The 20,336-nt window shown below is 48.8% G+C and overlaps 1 long non-coding RNA gene across 2 annotated transcripts; it reads right to left on the bottom strand.

Annotated features, from left to right (window-relative positions):
* Positions 1-2,436: 2,436 nt before the first annotated feature.
* Positions 2,437-5,237, bottom strand: LOC124671228. 2 transcript variants are annotated; one of them, XR_006992680.1, is made up of 7 exons: positions 5,141-5,237; positions 4,943-5,046; positions 4,424-4,584; positions 4,123-4,209; positions 3,188-3,347; positions 2,986-3,077; positions 2,437-2,872 (listed from the first exon to the last, which is right to left on the bottom strand). It is a non-coding gene; the product is annotated as an uncharacterized LOC124671228 (long non-coding RNA). The 2 variants fall into 2 exon arrangements; XR_006992681.1 differs by lacking the exon at positions 4,424-4,584.
* Between the last annotated feature and the right edge of the window lie 15,099 nt (positions 5,238-20,336).

Raw genomic sequence — 20,336 nt, forward strand, 5'->3', positions numbered from 1 at the left:
ATAAGGAAACACCACATCATGTAGATCTCTAGAAATAGAAACCAATGTAAACGGAATAAGCTCTAATGCTGCATCTAAAAACTTTATGCGTATCAGCCTACTATCACAGTAGTATTGAGTACACATGACCACATTTTGGCAACGCAACCACTAAGTAAAGAATATTTATTTTATTTTGAGAAGTGCACCATCCTAAATATAAACTAACATTTTCTATCCCTAAGTTTACTCCAAATATTTCTAGGATATGAGCAGGATACAGTTAAGAAAAAAAAAGACAACAAAGAAAGAGGTGCATCAATACTAAACACTTGTAGCTAAGCCACATGGAAAGGAAAGACAACTTCTTAGGAAACATAATCTCAAAAACATGGATAATATATCAGAGGAATATGATGAACAATTAAAAGGGCCTATGTCTATGAGAATTACCTTTCACTAATCGTACACAGCATAAGTTCTTCATTATTCTTCAAGGTATCGCAACTATTGATTCTTGAAGGGATACGAACTAATCCACTATTTCCATGGGCAAACGTCAGTCAGCCTTTGTTTTTTGCTTAGGCTCTATGGTCGGGTTGGCTCATTTTACATTGACTGTCAAAATGACCAACTACAGGTTCAACCACCATAACATAGGATGACGTGAAAGCTAAATGAGGCACCAGAGCTGGGTGCTCACAAACATCTTGAGAAACTGAAGAACACAAGTCTCATCTCAGGAGCTACACCAAAGAACGAGTAGGTTTGCAATATACCACAATTGACAGAGAATGAAAGAACAGAGCAACACTCGACACCATATCATATTTTGTAGTGATGTGAGATGCATCTAAGAAAAAGAAGAGGTTAACATGCTTAAATGTGCTTACTTTCTATGAAATTAAACTGCACTAAAAGCAGTAGAAAGCACAACAAAATATAATTAGAACAAATGTGTGCTGATACAAGCAAAAGAAGCATGCCCAGATCTTGATTTTGAAGAATATATTTAATTACTTTCATAACCTGCCAAGTATATGCAGCTAAATAAACGAGCACACTCCAAACTACCACAGTTGAAATGCACAACATAAAGAGAAAACAATCATACATGCATAACAACCCAAATGCTCCATCCTAACTGGAAGCAATAGTGGCGAGCAAGCTCTTCATGCTAGAGATGAGTTAAAGGAAGAGGACAGACAACAAATAAATAAAACATTTACACACAGGGTGAATGTACTAAATTGAAAAGAGGAACTCACACATTAACCCTAAAAGAAGCAGCCTAATAACAAAGAGCAAGTTCAACCCAAGCCAAGAATGAAGAACCATCTGTGAACCCTGAACATAATATTCCTACCAAATGGAAAGGTTGAAAGATGAAGTACCTAGGAAAGCTAATTTCTATTTTGAGGTCAGTCTCAGTACTACCTATATTTTTCTCTTAATGGAGAAAGTGTATTACTATGAAGGCCAACTTAAGAAAAATGCAATAACCCTTACCGCTAATAGTTAGAAACATTAGGTGACAGGCATCCACAAAGGCTATTAAGAGCGCTATTTATAAAATCCAACATCTGAGATAACATAAATTGATATGATGCATAATTGTCAAGCATAACCTAGAGGGGGAGCACATATACCAGGATATATTAATAATAGATCATAGCTACCCCAGATAAATCAAAATAGCAAGTATGATCAAAATAGCAGAGTATTTTTGACATGTCAAAGGCTTGGTGAAGCATACCACGTTTTCAAATAGAATAAAATTGATAAATTCAGCAAGATGCATCCTAGGATATTTCCCTGCCAGGGTCCACAAGGAGATAGCATTAGGCACGCAATGGACCTGAAATGGCAGAGAAAACTGCGACAAGCACAAAAAAAATTAGCATGAAAACATTTGGCATCCGACAATGCATGGCGAACAAATATGTATAAATAACAACACGTATCTTGGAGGCCTTACCATATCTGGTTTCCAGTCCATCTAGCAGCCTATTGAATTGGTAGTCTGGTCCCAAAAACGAACATATATCTGAAGATGAATCATCAACATCTATTGTACAGAAGATGATGAAAATAATACATTACTGATTCTCGTTAATAAAGCCAACATAAATGAAAAACCAATAGTAAGAGGCATGAACTGAATCCTTTGACTCATATGTATGTTAGCTCAGTCCATAGACTTCTGTTCTCTTCAAAAGCCGCTACCTAAAGAAAAAAATACAGATTGGGTCCGCCTTGGCACATGATCCCGTAAGACCCATGTATAGATAGGGAAATGCTAATAATTTTTAGGTTTTACAAATCATCACAAACCACAGTAAATAACCAGAGGAATATATATAATATAGAAATTAACAGTTGTTGATTTTGCCGAGAGCAACAAAATCAAGGAACGGTAAAATTATCATCTACATAGGCAATACATTGTCGGCCATCGCAGCATGGTCTTTAAAAGCGACAACGGAAAGGAAATGTAAATATGATTAGGGCCTGCATCACCCAAAGATAAACCAATGCAAATGAATCATGTTCAATACAACAAAGTTGCACCCATGTACCTTGGTGAAACATTTAAGAGAAATGATCCTTTCTCATCTTCTCCGAACACTATATTAACCATGCTTGAGAGTTAAAACTATATCATGAGTAAACGGTAAGTGCATAACAAACATATGTACAAACAATAGCAATCTACCATCAATTAACTCAAACCATAAAAAAATCAAGTTTTCGCAGAGAATATCATGCGTAAACATCTACGGAAGAGAAGCAAGTCACACGGTGTTTCCTCAAATCTGAATCACACTACCATTATCTCGTCTCCACCAAGGTTCGCACACTTATTGCAGGTCTCTCGAGTGTCTTCATCATGCTACAAGTCCAGGGGAAATAAATGAGTCATAAGAGAGAATATCAGCAGTCAGGTCAGCATCTTCCACTGATGAGTTAAACTGAATAAACTCTACACAAAATAAAAGTACAGACCTTGTGTCTCTGTTGTTGTTCTAGCTGCATGTTTGGGGCGCCGGAGGAGACATAAGAGAGTTATTGCAGGTCTCTCGAGTGTCTTCATCATGCTACAAGTCCACCAGAAATAAATGAGTCATAAGAGAGAATATTAGCAGTCAGGTCAGCATCCACCGATGAGCTGAACTGAATAAACTCTACACAAAATAGAAATACAGACCTTGTGCCTCTGTTGTTGTTCTAGCTGTTGTTGTTCTAGCTGCATGTTAATGAAGCTAGCATAAATGAAACAACAACACTAAGAGGCATGAACTGAATCCTTTGACTCAGGCGTATATTAGCTCAGTCCAAAGACTGCTGTTCTCTTCAAAAGCCGCTACCTAAAGAAAGAAAATGCAGATTTCAGAGAAATCCCTCTTGTTATTTGAAAAGTTGTCGCAAGCCAGTGATCCAGAGATAAGTAAATAAAAAGGGTGTGCATCAACTGAGATTCCAGCGATCTCATTGTAATACATGAACTTTTTAATGGGCCTAGCATAACCTTTTAAAACCCCACACAGATAAATAAATTCAGATAGAAATTCTATTGCCAAGTAGTTGGAACCCGCGTGGTATTTTTTATGTACTCTCAAGAAGTCACGTCACCTTGAGTATTAATAGAGAATGCACCAAGAAAATAAATTAGGATGGCCATGAAAATGTGCTATCAAATATAGTATGTCATTTTGCAAAATCCATCTTAAAACTTATAGATCAGCGATGTTCATGGAGAAACATGAGAAGCACTATCAGAGAGGTAAACTTAAGAACAACCACCTGTCTGGTGTGCTACACACAAATCGGCACATGTCAGCTAACCGAGTACTGTTTTGGGCAGAAAGAAAATAAGCGATGAAGGTATGCGATAAATCTTGAATTTTTAGGGCACCAAATAAATGCATTCCCAATAACCAATGTAACGCTAAATCCATGCTGGTCAATAATAAGCATGCCAAGGAATAGTATGTGTCAGAAGTTGAAAGGCGCAATTACTGGGCCGACAATAGCACTATAAAAAGTAGTGTTTTTTTCTAATTAAAATAATTTCTTAGATGTATAACACTGCATGTGGCTATGATAAACATGTCAGTGTTACTTGCCAAAGACAAAGAGAACCTGCAGATCCTTGCCGAAGAAGAGGCCGAGGAGGTAATGCGGCATCTCTTGTCCTCCTATTGTCATCCTATCAATAGTCTTTTACACCTGACATTTATAGAAATAGTTAGAGATCACAGTTTCGCATCACCACCATCCCGGAGACATCAACTGAAACTTCACTTAAGAAAACGCATTCAACAAGCTAGCATCGACCATTTTGAAGTCTATAAGCAAACCAGAGAAATATCACATTCCATAGTAATAAACACGAAGTTATCTGAGAACTAAAAAAAAGAGTATTTTCTAGTGATAGCCATACCAAAAGGTTTGGACGTCCTTCTTCTCCTTCTAGTCATATTTATCTTCAACATTTTATCAGACAAAGATGATCTACCATAAGTTATATTCGACAATACGGTTGTGAAGACATAAAATATCTCACTTGTCCAGCAGCTCGACAACACCATTGCTCTTGGTCACCTGGCCCAGGCATCGGCACAAAAACTGCCCTTTAGTTTAATTATGGAAGACTGAATTACTTATAAAAGCTTTAGCATCAGCTAGTATTTCAGCTTGCCCAAGGAGATAGATAACACGTGTGTTGTGCTTTATGGTTTGGGTTCAACTCATATTCATTTTCATGATTAATTTTGTAATACCGACAGTGAAATGAGACATACCATAAACAAGTGGAAGTCTAATTTAATGTAGAAAGTAAGATGCACTTTCACAACACAGTAAGTCAAGAGTTCTATTTCATGTATAACTATTTTTCTGATAAATATGCTCGTGCAAATAGAATAATATTAGATCTAACAAGAAAACGACGAAGTCTTACATGAGTCCTTGATCAACCAATCCTCTACGGTTACAGTACACCAAGAAATACAATCTTATGTCGGGCATGGCTTGCAAACATCAGCTGATTCCATTTCCTGATACCTGCAAAGGGCAGCATCCACATCCGCTGTCCAGTGAACCGATCTAACTGATATTTTACCGCAAAGCATACAGAGCTATATAGAATACAGAATACCTGAAAAATAGCAAAGTTCATAGGCCACGGCATGCTCTGCCTTGCCCTGCTTCAGGCGCCCAGCCCACAGGCACGAGACAAGCACGGCCATCGAGCAGGACCCGTGGAGCTGTAGGCTTCCAGGGAAGGGAACTGCGGCGGCGCCCGCGTCAGTATCACCTTCCTCACGTGTTCATGAGGAGATTCAGACTGGGACGTAAGAGGAAGACCACACGAGATGCGGCCACGCTCGATTCGTCGACGTAGCTGATTTCGCCGCTCCAGGCTCCCTCTTGCGACGCGGTGCGGCTTCGCCTATCACCATCCATGAGGGAGGGGATTGGGGAGACAGCCGCGTGCGGGGATTGGGAGAGAGGCGGCTTGCTGTCTCGATGGAGAAGACCACGAGGCACACACGACGTGGATGGGGCGCGATCTGGGACCTTCGTCGCCGGCAGCGGCGACGGGCGCAGGCGCGGTTGGGATCGACGTGGGGGCGGCGGCGGCAACAACTGCGATTGGGGGAGGAGGAGGCCAGCCGATTGGGGAGGACGAAGCGAGGAGATTGGGCCTTGGGGCTAGGTTTCGTCGGTTTCGGTTTTGTTCCAAACACGAGCGGCCCGGATCGACGCGGGGCTGAAACCAAGATCGAACGGCGCGGGCTGGTTCCCTATCGTGGATAGGCTGTGAGGCCCCCGTGGGGGGCATCATATATACCCCTGGATGGCAAGAAAAAGAAGCCACCGTACAATGGTGGAAACAGAAAGAGGTTGGGGGAATTTTCGAGAGCATGAGGAGAGAGAGGAAGAAGGCTTCCTGTCAAAGTGGTGTAAAGGAAACGTATCATAGCCCAACCAGCACGAGTGAGTCCTGGCCCAATCCAGAAATTTCTAACGGAAACAGATGGATGAACTATGGCGCATGAACAGTGTAAAATACTAAAGTGCCTAAGGTTGATTGGAGGAAATGTGGAAGTAACAGTAACCAAAACAATCTCCTTCAAGTAAATGGGGTCAGCTTTTATATATGGGGAGAGCTGAGCGTCCCTCGGGGGATCAAATCAACAATCCCCCAGGTCCGCATCCGTCGGATCAAAGTGGACTTGACCGTCTGATCGTCCAACTTCACGTTCTCTCTCCAATCGTCGTGGGTTTCTGCTCAAGCCAACAAAAGGAACTCACACGGGCAAACTCAACACACAACAACCACACCGACGCACGCGACGCGCCTACCCACCGCTGCCACTGCCGTCCCTCAGTACTCCGGTGAATCTCGCCGACAGGCAGCCTCGCCGGCCACAATTAGCGGCTAACTCACCCGCCGCTCGCAGCACCTCCGGCCAGCGCTAGCAACTGCTCGCAGCTGTCGATAGCAGCGCCGTCGCCGACAGCACCTTCCGCCATGCCTCGCGGCGCCACCATCGCCTCTAGTCCTCTATCGCTCGCCACCGTGCTAGGGGAGCAACTCCGGCAGCCCCTTGCAGCAACTCCGGCCACTCCTTGTAGCAACGCCGTACGCCGCTAGCAACAACCACGTCCGCCTCCAGCCCCTTGCAGCTACTGCTAGAGAGGTGGTGGTGCCGCGGCTATGTGACGATCGCCTGACATCTCCCAGGTTGCTCTGATACCAATGGACAGCTCTACTACTTAGAGTTGTTGATACTCACACATATAGTGAACACACACAGACTCAAATAGAACTGAATGACACGAGCAGTATTGTGCAGCATAAGAGAGTTGCGTTTTTCTTCACTCACTTGGTTACTGCTTTGGTGTTGAAGTGATACAATGGATGCATATTTATACTACTAGTGAGCATCATGGATGAGCTCCTCTACTTCTCTCCAATGTGTGAACACTTGAACAAGAAGTTCAAGTTGCAGGTTTATCTCCTGCAACTTATCATTTGCAGCTTCGTTAGTTATCCCTTGCAGGTTATCTCCTTGCACATTCTAATTTGCCTCTTGCCCACTTGCCCTACTTGCTGATCCTAGCCTTCGTACATGTGCGTGCCTTATTTGTGGCTAAGCAAACTTGCTACTTGATGCGGCCTAAGGCCACGTGGGTTGCCCGATCTCACGAATTGACCGAGGGAAAGGCGGGGGAGAGGAAGAACACGGCGAACGCACGCAACACAACCCGATACAATTCCGGTTTACTCCCGATAGCCCGAACCACTATCCCGATAGAATCTCTCAAGGGAGAGACACGCAGTAGAATCCTCGAGAGGAAGATCGGTATACGATCGGTGGAATCACACGAGTGAGAGACCGGTGGTAGAATCACAAGTGTGAGAGACTAATCATATAAGGAGTGCCTTGTACAATAGATTTGGATAATCTAAGGAGGGGATTTCCCTAATCCCAAAGGGATGGTGGAGGCATGAGCCTAGGTTCTCTCAAGTTCAACCCTAACCTCATGAAGGGGGAGGTGGGAGCCTATATATAGGGAGCCACTAAGGAGGGGTAGTTTAGGCATGCAAATAGCATAGAGGGAGGTTACATGGGCTAGGCCCAAGTGTTGGAAGTGCATGGGGAGGGCGGATTGTCCGGCCTTGATGGGGGTGGACAATCCGGCCCGGAGGTGATGCTTCATGCGACTTCTTCTTCTTGGCGACCTCGGACGCATCTTCTTCCTTCTTCTCTTCCATGCCTCCGTGACCTCGGCCTTGAGTGTGGTTCTTGACGTTGACGCGCATGATGAAGCGTAGATCGTAGGTCGGGCTACATCATCTCCCCCACTTGAAAAAGAGTCGTCCTCGACGATGAGTCTTCGTGAACGTGTAGAGGAGGTAGATGACACCAACGCTTGAATGTCCCTTCACTTGTCAAGAGCCCTATGAATAGCACAAGAAAAGCGAAGGAGCAATCAAAGCATGGCCAAAGTTTAATGGATTTAGGAAGAGGGCGCAAGTAGAAGGAGGTCACCTTATCAAAGTGTCGGTGTGCTCTCATTGAGAGGTCTTGTGTAGTGGAAGTGTGCGGGCAAAACCACTCATTGGAGCTCACTTGTATCATGCTCTCAAGAGCTCTTTTTGTCAACTCGTGCTCAATCGAGGTTGACATTGGAGTTTGGGTACCTACACACATGTTAGACAACAAGAACAATGTGTGTGCATGGTATATGAACACATCATCCATCATGATGCGCCATTTCTTTTGCACATCACCATTAGCGGTAAGCAAGAAATTATAGTACACATGGTGAATATGCGGGGAAAACTTAGTAACATGCTCAACATGGATATATGCAAAGTCTCCAAAATTTGAGAGAGCTATGGGGGAAATCTCATTTACAAGCATATTAACACTATTGCAAGCCAAGCATTGGAAAGAGAAATTGTTCATCATTTTGGTTGCATTAATGGGAGGATATTGCAAGCATGTGGCACAAAACATGTTCAACATTTTATCATTGTTGTTGACCAACCTAGGGAAAGAGAAATTGTTCATCAAGGTTGTCACAACACAAGCATTATCATTTTCATTGCAAGCAATACATGGGAAAGAGCAATTGTTCGACACATTGCAAGCAAAAGGAGAGAACATGAAACTCTCATAGCATGGCATGGTCATATGGTCACAAGCAAGTAATTCCACATGGTCAACATTGTTATCAAGCAAAGCATCACATGGGAATAAGAACGGAGCATGTGACATAGCAATTGTATCATCATCATCATCATCATGCATGCACTCACAATTCATCATGTCCACTAGTGGGATCATGGCATCATCAACACCCATATACGTACGTTTGTAGTCCCGCTCATATGAGGTAGGTGTTGTGGAAGTGGTAGGCTCGATGTGGCCTCCATGTTCATCTTCAATCAAGCATGGTGTGATATCATCATCTTCATGCACCATGTACATCTTTTCCATGATCGACGTCTCGTCATCCATGGTACCTAATGAGACACAAGAGAACACACTAGAGGTAGAGGGTAAGTTGTTAGAACTTGAAATGGCCTCACATGACCTATCAACTACCACTCTCATCTCACTCGGTGTATCACTCATGCCCTCCAAGTGGTGGCTCTCAATCTCACATATAGTGGATGCACTCATCTCACATATAGTGGAGTCGCTCATCTCACATATAGTGGAGTCACTCATCTCACATATAGTGGAGTAGCTCATCTCACATATAGTGGAATCCCTCATCTCCATGGTAATGGCGTCGTCGATGTCCGAGCAACCTAGCAAAGAGGAAGACAACACAAGAGGAGTAGAGGTTAAGTTGTTAGAAATCGAAACATCCTCACTCGACTCATGGTGTGTGTCACTCTTGCTCTCAAGGTGTTTGAAGTATGCGTTGCACTCGGCTTTATCTTTGGGTGTCATTTTGGCTTCTCGAGCATCTAGCTCGGCGAAGTATGCTCTCATCTCGGTTTGCTCTTGTGGGGTCATCATGTATATGGCTCACTAGGATAGGTGTATGTGTATGTGGTGGAAGGAAAGCTACACAAGTATCCCACCTTTCAAGAAAGTATCGGAAAAATGGTTCAAGTCAAGAGCAAAGTCAAAATTGTACCGGGGTTACTCACACACACACTCAAAGCACACACAAAAGGCTAAGAACTCTATATGTGGTGGGTAAGGAGTGGATAGCAAACGAAAAAGATCAACGGAAAAGTCTATTGTCAAATGTGGGTAAGATCCAAAGTCAAATATCAAAAGTGGTGATCTATGTCAAGTAAACACGGAAACACACACAACGGAGAACAATGGGGTTAGCGCGACTAAGGAAGTGAGCAAGTGACAAAGATGGTCCTAACGAAGACTATATGCTCGATGTCACGCCAACACAAGAGAGACCGTAGCTTGGTTGCACAAGAAAGAAGCAACAAGATTTGCACAAATGCCACTCTCCTCTTTTCTCTGTTAGTGCTCACAAGCTTTGCACTTCTCGGTATCGGTGGACACACACTATTTTCTATTTCTTTTTTCTTTTCTCTTTTTTTCACTTTTTTTTCTATGCTTAGAAGCTTTCTTTTTCTCTATGTATATGTCACACTTTTTCTTCTTTTGTGTATCTTTCTCACCGAGCTTGCTTCGGAGTTTTGCTCAACACAACGCACACACACACCCTCTCACGGTCGTGACACTTGTGCAATGCTTCGCAACACTCGGAAAGCCACTCTCAATGGGACATGTACGCAAAGGAAGAAACGGGCTACAAGGGGTAGGGAGGCAAGTTATACCTATTGACGTTAGGCGGTGTCAAGCACACGAACTTGCGATGATGGTGATGACGATGGTGTCGAAGATGCGCCGGAATCCAGGGTGCCGATGCCGTTGTCGCGGTGTTGATGTAGGCGCGGAAGCGGTTCTCACGGACCAAAGGCACTCCAAAACGGAAACCGGGAAATTAAGTCAATGCCCGAAAAGTTGGGTCGAAACGAGCGGTCAAAAGTTGGGTTCCAAAAATCGTCAAAAATTAGAGATGGTTTATGTGGAGTATTTGGGGGATGCTGTTAAAATTTGGAGTCAAACGGGCTCCGGAAAGTTATCAAAATTTGGGGCAAAAAGTGGAGTCCAAATTGGACGAAAATTGGGTCAAAAGTTGTGAAATCCGGTTGGCGACCGATTTGGCCGGATCCTGGGCCGGACATCCGGCGTGCGGTCCGGTTTGGCTCCGGTCCGAGAAATTTTTTCCGGTTGCCGGCCGGTTTGGCTCCAGTTTGGACCGGGGGGTCCGGTCCGAGCTGATTTTGAGCGGAATGGAGCAGGTTGGCCGGCGGTCTGATGAAATGCTGCTGAGCGGAAATCGTGGAATCAAGCGGAGGAGCTGGTGAGATGATTTCTTGCGCGCGTTGCTGTGCAGGATTGGAGCGCGTGCGATGCTGGCCAGGGAGGAAATCGGGTGCTGCTGCTAGGCGTGGACCAGCCTGGGCTGTGTGGGCGCGTTGCTGGGGCTAGAGCTGGTGTGGCTTGGCCGGCCGTGCGTGCGTGCGCGCACGCGCGTGTAGAGGAGCTGGCGCGGGATTGGGGGCGGGTCGGCCGGGCGTGCTGCAGCAGCAGGGCTGGTGAGCGGCGGCTGCGGGAGTAGAAGCAGGCGGCGCACGCGGGCAGGGCCAGGCAGTTGGTGGCCCAGGGCGGCGCGGGCGGTTGAGCCAAGCAGTGGAGAGGCGCGCGCGTGGGGTGTTGGCCAGAGCGGAGGTGCGCAAGGCAGCGGCGGGGCCGGTGGCTGGTGAGGCGAGCGGGGGTGGCCTTAGAGCATCTCCAGTCGCGTCCCCCAAACCGTCCCCCAAACCGCGCCGGATCGCGCGTTTGGGGGACTTCGTGCCGCGTTTGGGGGACGTCGCCGCGTCCTCCAAACGCCGCCCCCAATCAGAAATTCAAATAGATGCATTCAAAAGAGATCGTTCCCGCCGATTCGTCGCGATCAGAGTAGCGGCGATCGATCGAAATCATCGGGCGCGCGATCATATTACTGCACCGGTGGTGCATGCAAATTAGAAGAAGGGGAAGGGGTTGGTCGACGGCGTCGTGTCCCGAGTCGACGCAAGCCCGTCGAGCACGACGACCTCGTCGCGATCCGCCTGTTCTCGTGCATGGTGCGTCCGCTCCGTCGCCGACGCGGAGGCCGACGCAGTGTAGCAAGAGAAGACGCGTCGGCCTCGCTCTTGCTGCGCTGCCGCCGCCGCCGATGCCGATGCCGGCTGCAGGTCCGCCGCCGCCATTTTGGCTTCGATGTCGTCGAGGATCCGGCCTTTGAAGAAGTTGTGCGCCGCTCGCGTCCGGGGAGACATTCCTCTCGTCGACGTTCTCGGCAGGGACATGTCGTCCCCGCGTTTCTTGAGCTCCGGCCTTCTCCTCTTGCCTCTTGAGCAGCTCGGCCCACCTTTGGTCGGCCTTCTTGTCGCGGGAGATAAAGGTCGAGGAGACGTCGGCGAGGCATTTCGTGATCGACGCTCGCGTCTTCTCGACGACGCAGCTGCGTCGGCCAAGGCGGCCTTGGCAGCCTTGTTGCCGTAGGACGCCCTGTCGAAGCTGCCGGCGGCGCGTCCCGCATCAATGGCGTCCTTCCCCTTGGACAGCGACAAGCGCGTCAGCCGCCATTTCTCATTCATTTTGAGCTTGCCATAGCAATACATGAGCACGAAAGACTTTTGACCTTCCGAGTTCTTGGCGTACAAATCCATGGCCCGATCAAACTAACCAAAGGAAGCAGAGTCATTTCATCGAACACAATGTGGACGCTACGGATTATGGAAGAAACAGTCGTACCAGTTGGGCGACGTCGGCGCGTCGTCGCCTCCGGTCTCTAAGTCGTGATGGTACCCATGGAAGGAGTTCACCGACGCCCGGATGATGGCCCATCGCGTCGACATTGCCTTTTGGCTCCTCTTCATTGTCACTTTCGGTAGTCGCCGTTGATGAGCTTGCGCTCATCGAACTCGGCCTTGATCCTCGCCCAATACTTCCCGCCTTTTGGTTGGCGCCGATGATGGAGTCATGGCTCACCGTCGCCCACGACTCGCACAGACAAAGATCTTCCAGAGGCGTCCACTTCGGGCCTCGTGTGCCTGACGCCTTCTTCTTCTTCTTCTTCTTCTTCTTCTTCTTCTTCGTCCTCACACCGTCCGCGTCTACCTCCACGAGATCATCGTCACCGGCACCCTCGTCGTCCTCTTCGTCGCCGCCCTCTTCGTCCTCATCGTCGTCCTCCTCGTCGTCCTCCACCCCTCCTCTTCCTCGTCGTCCTCCTCCTCAACCCCGTCGTCCTCCTCAGCACCGGCGCCGTCGTATTCGAGCGGACCCCTCGCGGCCGGTGAAAGGGTCGCCGTCCGGACCGGGTCCGGCTCGCGCTGCTCGTACGCCGGGGAGTAGAGGTTGTTGGGGTTGAAGCCGCCGTGCGGCGGCGCATCCCGGTAGTGCGGCGACAAGTTAGGCGTCACGCACCCGGGAGTGGCGGAGGGGCCGTCGTTGTAGAAGGCGGCTTGCGACGGAGAGATCACTCCGGGAACGTACACCGGCATGGACGTACTCCATGGGCTCGCGTTGGTGGCGGCGATACACCCGGCCATTACGTGATGGTGGCCGGCGCGCCGCCTGAGCCTTCTTCTCCAGCTCCACCGCCCTCCGTCCTTTCCGCTCCGCCGTCGATAGCTTCCGGCGCAGGCAATCTTGCTGCCATTGATCTTCGGTCATTCCTTCAGGCTTCTTCTTCGCAGCCGGCGCCTTCCGCGGCTTCACGAACGGCGCTTTCGCCCCTATCGTCGCATTGCCCGGCGGCTTCTTGGCCGCTTTCTTCGCCATCTTTTTGGGGGCTGTCGGCGGCGCCATGGAATGGGGAGAGGGTAGCGGCGGCGGGTGGACGGCGGGAGGGAGAAAGAAATCGGCGGGATAGGAGAAATGAATCGGCGGCGGGATATGTTTTGGGAGGCCTCGTGCGCGGCGGTATAGGCGCGATTTGGCGGGAGCGGCGGGATTTGGCGGGAGTGTGAGACGAATTTTCCCTGTGCCGCCGACGGGTCGGCCCCGCGTCGGTTGGCCTCGCTTTGCGTTGTGTCCGGCGTCCCCGGGGCGTCCCCTGTGGGACGGGGACGGGCTCGGGGCGCCGGACACCGTATCGGGCCGCGCCGGACAAAAAAGGGCTTTGGGGGACGCGGCTGGAACTCTTTTTTTGTCCGGCGCGCCCCAAATCCCTTTGGGGGACGGTTTGGGGGACGCGACTGGAGATGCTCTTAGGGCATCTCCAACCGCGCGACCCAAACGGACGCGCTGGACCGTCCGTTTTGGGCCGTTTGGGTCGCCGGCCGGACACGCGGACAGCGGCCCGCGTCCGCGTGTCCGTTTGGGTCGCGCGCTGCGCCCAACGCGCAGACGCATCACATAATCCGATAAACACGAAAACAAAAGAAAAAAAACAAATTTGAACGAAATTTGATTAAAACATATGCCCTATTTTGGGCAAATTTATACATAGCCCTATTTTGGGCAAATAACTAACAAAACAAGCCCCTATATGGGCTTTTAAATTTATACTAATATTTAAAACCCTCTATTAGGGTTAGGTCGGCGGCGCGGTGGCCGCCGGTGCGCCGCCTAGCCCCTGTGGGCGTCGTCGACGACGTCGTCGTCGTCCACCCCCGGCGGCGATGCGCCGCTAGTGGCCGGAGCGCGCCGGGGACTCCGGCCACGGAGACCACGGGGCCTCCTCCCACGGCGAGTGGGGGTCCGGAGCCACCCGACGCGCTGCGCGGCGCACGGAGCGACGCCTCCTCCCCGAGGCGCTGCCGTCTCTCCTGCCGGCGCGGCGCCCGGCCTCCGGCGCCGCCGCCTGTCCTCCTGCTGCCGCTGCTCCTGGCGGCGGTCCTCGTCGGCGCGGCGCCTGGCCTCCTCCCGCCGTGCCGCCTCCTCCTCCTCCCGTACCGCCTGGCTGGCCTGGGCGTAGAGCGCCCAGCCCTCCGCCTCCTCGACCTCCCGCCGCGCCGCCTCCTCCATCTCGGAGGTGCGAATGGCCGCATGGAGGTGCGGCCATTGCGCCTCCTCCTCCGCCGCCGAGATCATGAGGGCGGCGCGGAGGTCCGGGTCCTCCTCCGAGGACTCCGGCTTCGGCTCGAGGAGGAGAGGCGGCGGTTGTGGCAATGCCGCACCGCCGCGGGCGGCCTCTCCGATGTGGAGGCCGCGTTGGTTTCCTCCCGATGGCCGCAACGCCGGCGGACGACGGCGGCTGCTGCTCGCCTCGTCGTCGTTCGCTCCGGGAGCGAACCGTCGCTTCGGGGCCATGTCGGCGGTTTTGCTCGGGGAGTGGAGTGGGGACTGGAGTGGAGGGCCGGATCCCTCCGAGTCCCCATTTAATAGTCTCCCCGGTCACCGACAGTGGGCCCAAGGGAGACGAGGCGACCAGCCGCGCGGACGCGAGCGGACGGCGCGTGCCATCCGCGGCCACGCAAACCTAGCCCAGATTTGGGCCGGGTTTGCGTCGTTCGGACGCCGCGGCCGTCCGCTTTTGCGGTGCGTCCCCGCGCTGGGCCGCGTTTTTGTCCGGCTCGACCCAAACGGACGCGCGGGCGCGGTTTGGGTCGCGCGGTTGGAGATGCCCTTAGGCCTGTCGAGTGGGCGAGGCCGGATGAGGCGCGGCCTGGGCGTTGACTGTGGAAGGCGATGGCGGGCGGCGGCGGGGCAGGGGCCGGCGGTTGGAGCAGCAAGGAGCAAGACGCGGAGGCGGCTCGGGAATTTGCAGTCAGGGGCGGCCAGCGGCTGTGATTTTGGCGCGGCAGGAGTGGAGCCACAAGGGGTCGGGCAGGGTGGTTGGCTCGAGCAGGAGCTGTTCGTATCGACGATGAACACCACGGAAAATAGCCAAGAAAATCCTCCGATTCAAGATGAAATTGATGAAATTAGATCACGAAAATTGGGGGATTGATAGATCAGCACTAGTAACACCAGATCCGTGGATCAAAACCACAAAAAACTCAACCAATTCGAAGATCAAAATTCGAGCTATTTTTTGGGGCAAATTTTTTTTTTGCGAAATTTTTTGGGCGAAATTGGAGAGATTCGAGGGTCAAATTCGTGGCAACGTCTGCTCTGATACCATATGATGCGGCCTAAGGCCACGTGGGTTGCCCGATCTCACGAATTGACCGAGGGAAAGGCGGGGGAGAGGAAGAACACGAAGAACACGGCGAAGAACACGACGAACGCACGCAACACAACCCGATATAATTCCGGTTTACTCCCGATTGCCCGAACCACTATCCCGATAGAATCTCTTAAGGGAGAGACACGCGGTAGAATCCCCGAGAGGAAGATCGGTATACGATCGGTGGAATCACACGAGTGAGAGACCGGTGGTAGAATCACAAGTGTGAGAGACTAATCATATAAGGAGTGCCTTGTACAATAGATTTGGATAATCTAAGGAGGGGATTTCCCTAACCCCAAAGGGATGGTGGAGGCATGAGCCTAGGTTCTCTCAAGTTCAACCCTAACCTCATGAAGGGGGAGGTGGGAGCCTATATATAGGGAGCCACTAAGGAGGGGTAGTTTAGGCATGCAAATAGCATAGAGGGAGGTTACATGGGCTAGGCCCAAGTGTTGGAAGTGCATGGGGAGGGCGGATTGTCCGGCCTTGATGGGGGTGGACAATCCGGCCCGGAGGTGATGCTTCATGCGACTTCTTCTTCTTGGCGACCTCGGACGCATCTTCTTCCTTTTTCTCTTCCATGCCTCCGTGACCTCGGCCTTGAGTGTGGTTCTTGACGTTGACGCGCATGATGAAGCGTAGACCGTAGGTCGGGCTACATCACTACTAGTACTCTACTAGCAACATGATTAAAACAACAATTCACCCCCTAATCTAGTTGTTGTAGAGGTTGATGACGAATTCTTTCCCGTGGATTCTGAAACTGAATGTGACCAAGTGCCTTGGTCAATATCTGCGAGTTGGTCTTTTGTGTCAATGTACTCAACCGTGACAATTTCATCCTCAATGCAGCCCCTGGTGTAGTGGTATCGCGTTTCGATGTGCTTGCTACGATCATGATACACTGGATTCTTGCACAGTTGGATCGCAGACTTATTGTCCACGTACAGATTAGCGACGACAGGAGCAGATCCCAGCAAGTCGTCGAGCAAACGGCCGAGCCAAACACCTTGACACGCCGTCGTTGCAGTTGCGATGTACTCAGACTCGCAGGACGACAATGCAACCACCCTTTGCTTCTGGCTCTGCCATGGCATTGGGAAATTTCCGAAGAAAAAGGGTGTACCTGTGGTACTCTTCCTGTCATCGATATCACCAATATGATCTGCATCGCTGTAGCCGATCAGGTGTGCACCTTCTGGAGCGGAGGAGAACGAACAGCCGGTGTCGATCGTCCCTGCAATGTAGCGGAGCAGGTGCTTCATAGCACTTAGGTGCTCCGCGGTGGGCGCCTCCATGAAGCGGCTCACCATGCTAACGGCGAAGCTGATGTCCGGCCTCGTGTGCACGTGGTAACGTAGACTGCCGACAATGCTGCGGTATAGCGTGACGTCGACCGGAGGATTCATGCTCCTCTTCGAGGGCTTCAGCCTTGGTTCCATCGGTACATGAGCTGTGTTGCAGTCAGCCATGCCCGCCTTCTCTAGCACATTCATCGTGAAGGCGCCTGATACGTCTCCGACGTATCGATAATTTCTTATGTTCCATGCCACATTATTGATGATATCTACATGTTTTATGCACACTTTATGTCATATTCGTGCATTTTCTGGAACTAACCTATTAACAAGATGCCGAAGAGCCGATTCTTCGTTTTCTCGCTGTTTTTGGTTTCGAAATCCTAGTAACGAAATATTCTCGGAATTGGACGAAATCAACGCCCAGGGTCCTATTTTGCCACGAAGCTTCCGGAAGACCGAAGAGGAGTCGAAGTGGGGCCACGAGGCGCCGCCACCATAGGGCGGCGCGGCCCAGGCCCTGGCCGCGCCGACCTATGGTGTGGGGCCCTCGTGTGGCCCCCCCACGTTGCCCTTCCGCCTACTTAAAGCCTCCGTCGCGAAAACCCCAGAACGAAGAACCACGATACGGAAAACCTTCCAGAAACGCCGCCGCTGCCAATCCCATCTCGGGGGATTCCGGGAGATCTCCTCCGGCACCCTGCCGGAGAGGGGATTCATCTCCCGGAGGACTCTTCACCGCCATGGTCGCCTCCGGAGTGATGAGTGAGTAGTTCACCCCTGGACTATGGGTCCATAGCGGTAGCTAGATGGTTGTCTTCTCCTCATTGTGCTTCATTGTTGGATCTTGTGAGCTGCCTAACATGATCAAGATCATCTATCTCGTAATGCTATATGTTGTGTTTGTCGGGATCCGATGGATAGAGAATACCATGTTATGTTAATTATCAAGTTATTACCTATGTGTTGTTTATGATCTTGCATGCTCTCCGTTATTAGTAGAGGCTCTGGCCAAGTTTTTGCTCTTAACTCCAAGAGGGAGTATTTATGCTCGATAGTGGGTTCATGCCTGCATTGACACTGGGACGATGATGTGAAAGTTCTAAGGTTGTGTTGTGTCGTTGCCACTAGGGATAAAACATTGATGCTATGTCTAAGGATGTAGTTGTTGATTACATTACGCACCATACTTAATGCAATTGTCTCGTTGTTTTACAACTTAATATCGGAAGGGGTTCGGATGATAACCTCGAAGGTGGACTTTTTAGGCATAGATGCAGTTGGATGGCGGTCTATGTACTTTGTCGTAATGCCCAATTAAATCTCACTATACTTATCATGACATGTATGTGCATTGTTATGCCCTCTCTATTTGTCAATTGCCCGACTGTAATTTGTTCACCCAACATGCTTTTATCTTATGGGAGAGACACCTCTAGTGAACTGTGGACCCCGGTCCATTCTTTTATACCTGAAATACAAATCTGCTCGCAACACTTGTTCTTTACTTGTTTTCTTGCAAACAATCATCTTCCACACAATACGGTTAATCCTTTGTTACAGCAAGCCGGTGAGATTGACAACCTCACTCGTTTCATTGGGGCAAAGTACTTTGGTTGTGTTGTGCAGGTTCCACGTTGGCGCCGGAATCTCTGGTGTTGCGCCGCACTACATCCCGCCGCCATCAACCTTCAACGTGCTTCTTGGCTCCTCCTAGTTCGATTAACCTTTTTTTCTTTCTGAGGGAAAACTTGCTGCTGTACGCATCATACCTTCCTCTTGGGGTTCCCAACGAACGTGTGAATTACACGCCATCAAGCATATTTTCTGGCGCCGTTGCCGGGGAGATCAAGACACGCTGCAAGGGGAGTCTCCACTTCCCAATTTCTTTACTTTGTTTTTGTCTTGCTTTATTTTATTTACTACTTTGTTTGCTGCATTATATCAAAACACAAAAAAATTAGTTGCTAGCTTTACTTTATTTACTGTCTTGTTTGCTATATTAAAAACACAAAAAAATTAGTTACTTGCATTTACTTTATCTAGTTTGCTTTATTTACTACTGCTAAAATGGCCACCCCTGAAAATACTAAGTTGTGTGACTTCACTAGCACAAATAATAATGATTTCTTATGCACACCTATTGCTCCACCTCGCTACTACAGCAGAATTCTTTGAAATTAAACCTCGCTTTATCGAATCTTGTTATGCGAGAGCAATTTTCTCAGTGTTAGTTCCGATGATGCTGCTTGTCCATCTCAATAATTTTGTTGAATTGTGTGAAATGCAAAAGTATAAAGATGTAGATGGTGACATTATAAAATTAAAATTGTTTCCTTTCTCATTAAGAGGAAGAGCTAAAGATTGGTTGCTATCTCTCGCCTAAGAATAGTATTGATTCCTGGACTAAATGCAAGGATGCTTTTATTGGTAGATATTATCCCCCTGCTAAAATTATATCTTTGAGGAGTAGCATAATGAATTTTAAACAATTGGATAATGAACATGTTGCTCAAGCTTGGGAAAGAATGAAATCTTTGGTTAAAAATTGCCCAACCCATGGACTCGACTACTTGGATGATCATCCAAACCTTCTATGCAGGACTAAATTTTTCTTCGCGGAATTTATTGGATTCAGCTGCTGGAGGTACCTTTAAGTCCATCACTCTTGGTGAAGCAACAAAGCTCCTTGATAATATGATGGTTAATTACTCTGAATGGCACACGGAAAGAGCTCCACAAGGTAAGAAGGTAAATTCTGTTGAAGAATTCACTTCCTTGAATGATAAGATTGATGCTATTATGTCTATGCTTGTGAATGGTAGGACTAATGTTGATCCTAATAATGTTCCGTTAGCTTCATTGGTTACTCAAAATTCTAGGCCATATCCTGCTAATGGTAATTCTTATGGTAGATATGTTTCACCTAATGAGGAAAAGATGTTAGAAATTGAAAGATCCACCAAGAGCTTTATGCAATCACAATATGAGCAAAATAAATTGTTTACTAAAACTATGAATGAACAATCTACCTTGTTGAAGAATATAGGAAATCAACTTGAAAATCTGAATATGGAGATTTACGGGTTGCAAACTAAACTTGCAAATGCTCGAAACCCGAATCTCATACATGTCTGCGTCACAATCTTCTTTAATTAATAAAATGGCTGCTAAACCCGAGGATATTGAAAATAAAATTGTTACTACAGCAAATGCCATCCAAGTTAGAATTAATGAGAATATAAGATTAATGGCTGAACTGCGTGCTAGGTGGGATAGAGAAGAAAATGAAAAACTAGCTAAAGAGAAAAATGTAGCTAA

Source organism: Lolium rigidum, chromosome 1 (assembly GCF_022539505.1).
Source record: "Lolium rigidum isolate FL_2022 chromosome 1, APGP_CSIRO_Lrig_0.1, whole genome shotgun sequence".
Lineage (NCBI taxonomy): Eukaryota > Viridiplantae > Streptophyta > Magnoliopsida > Poales > Poaceae > Lolium > Lolium rigidum.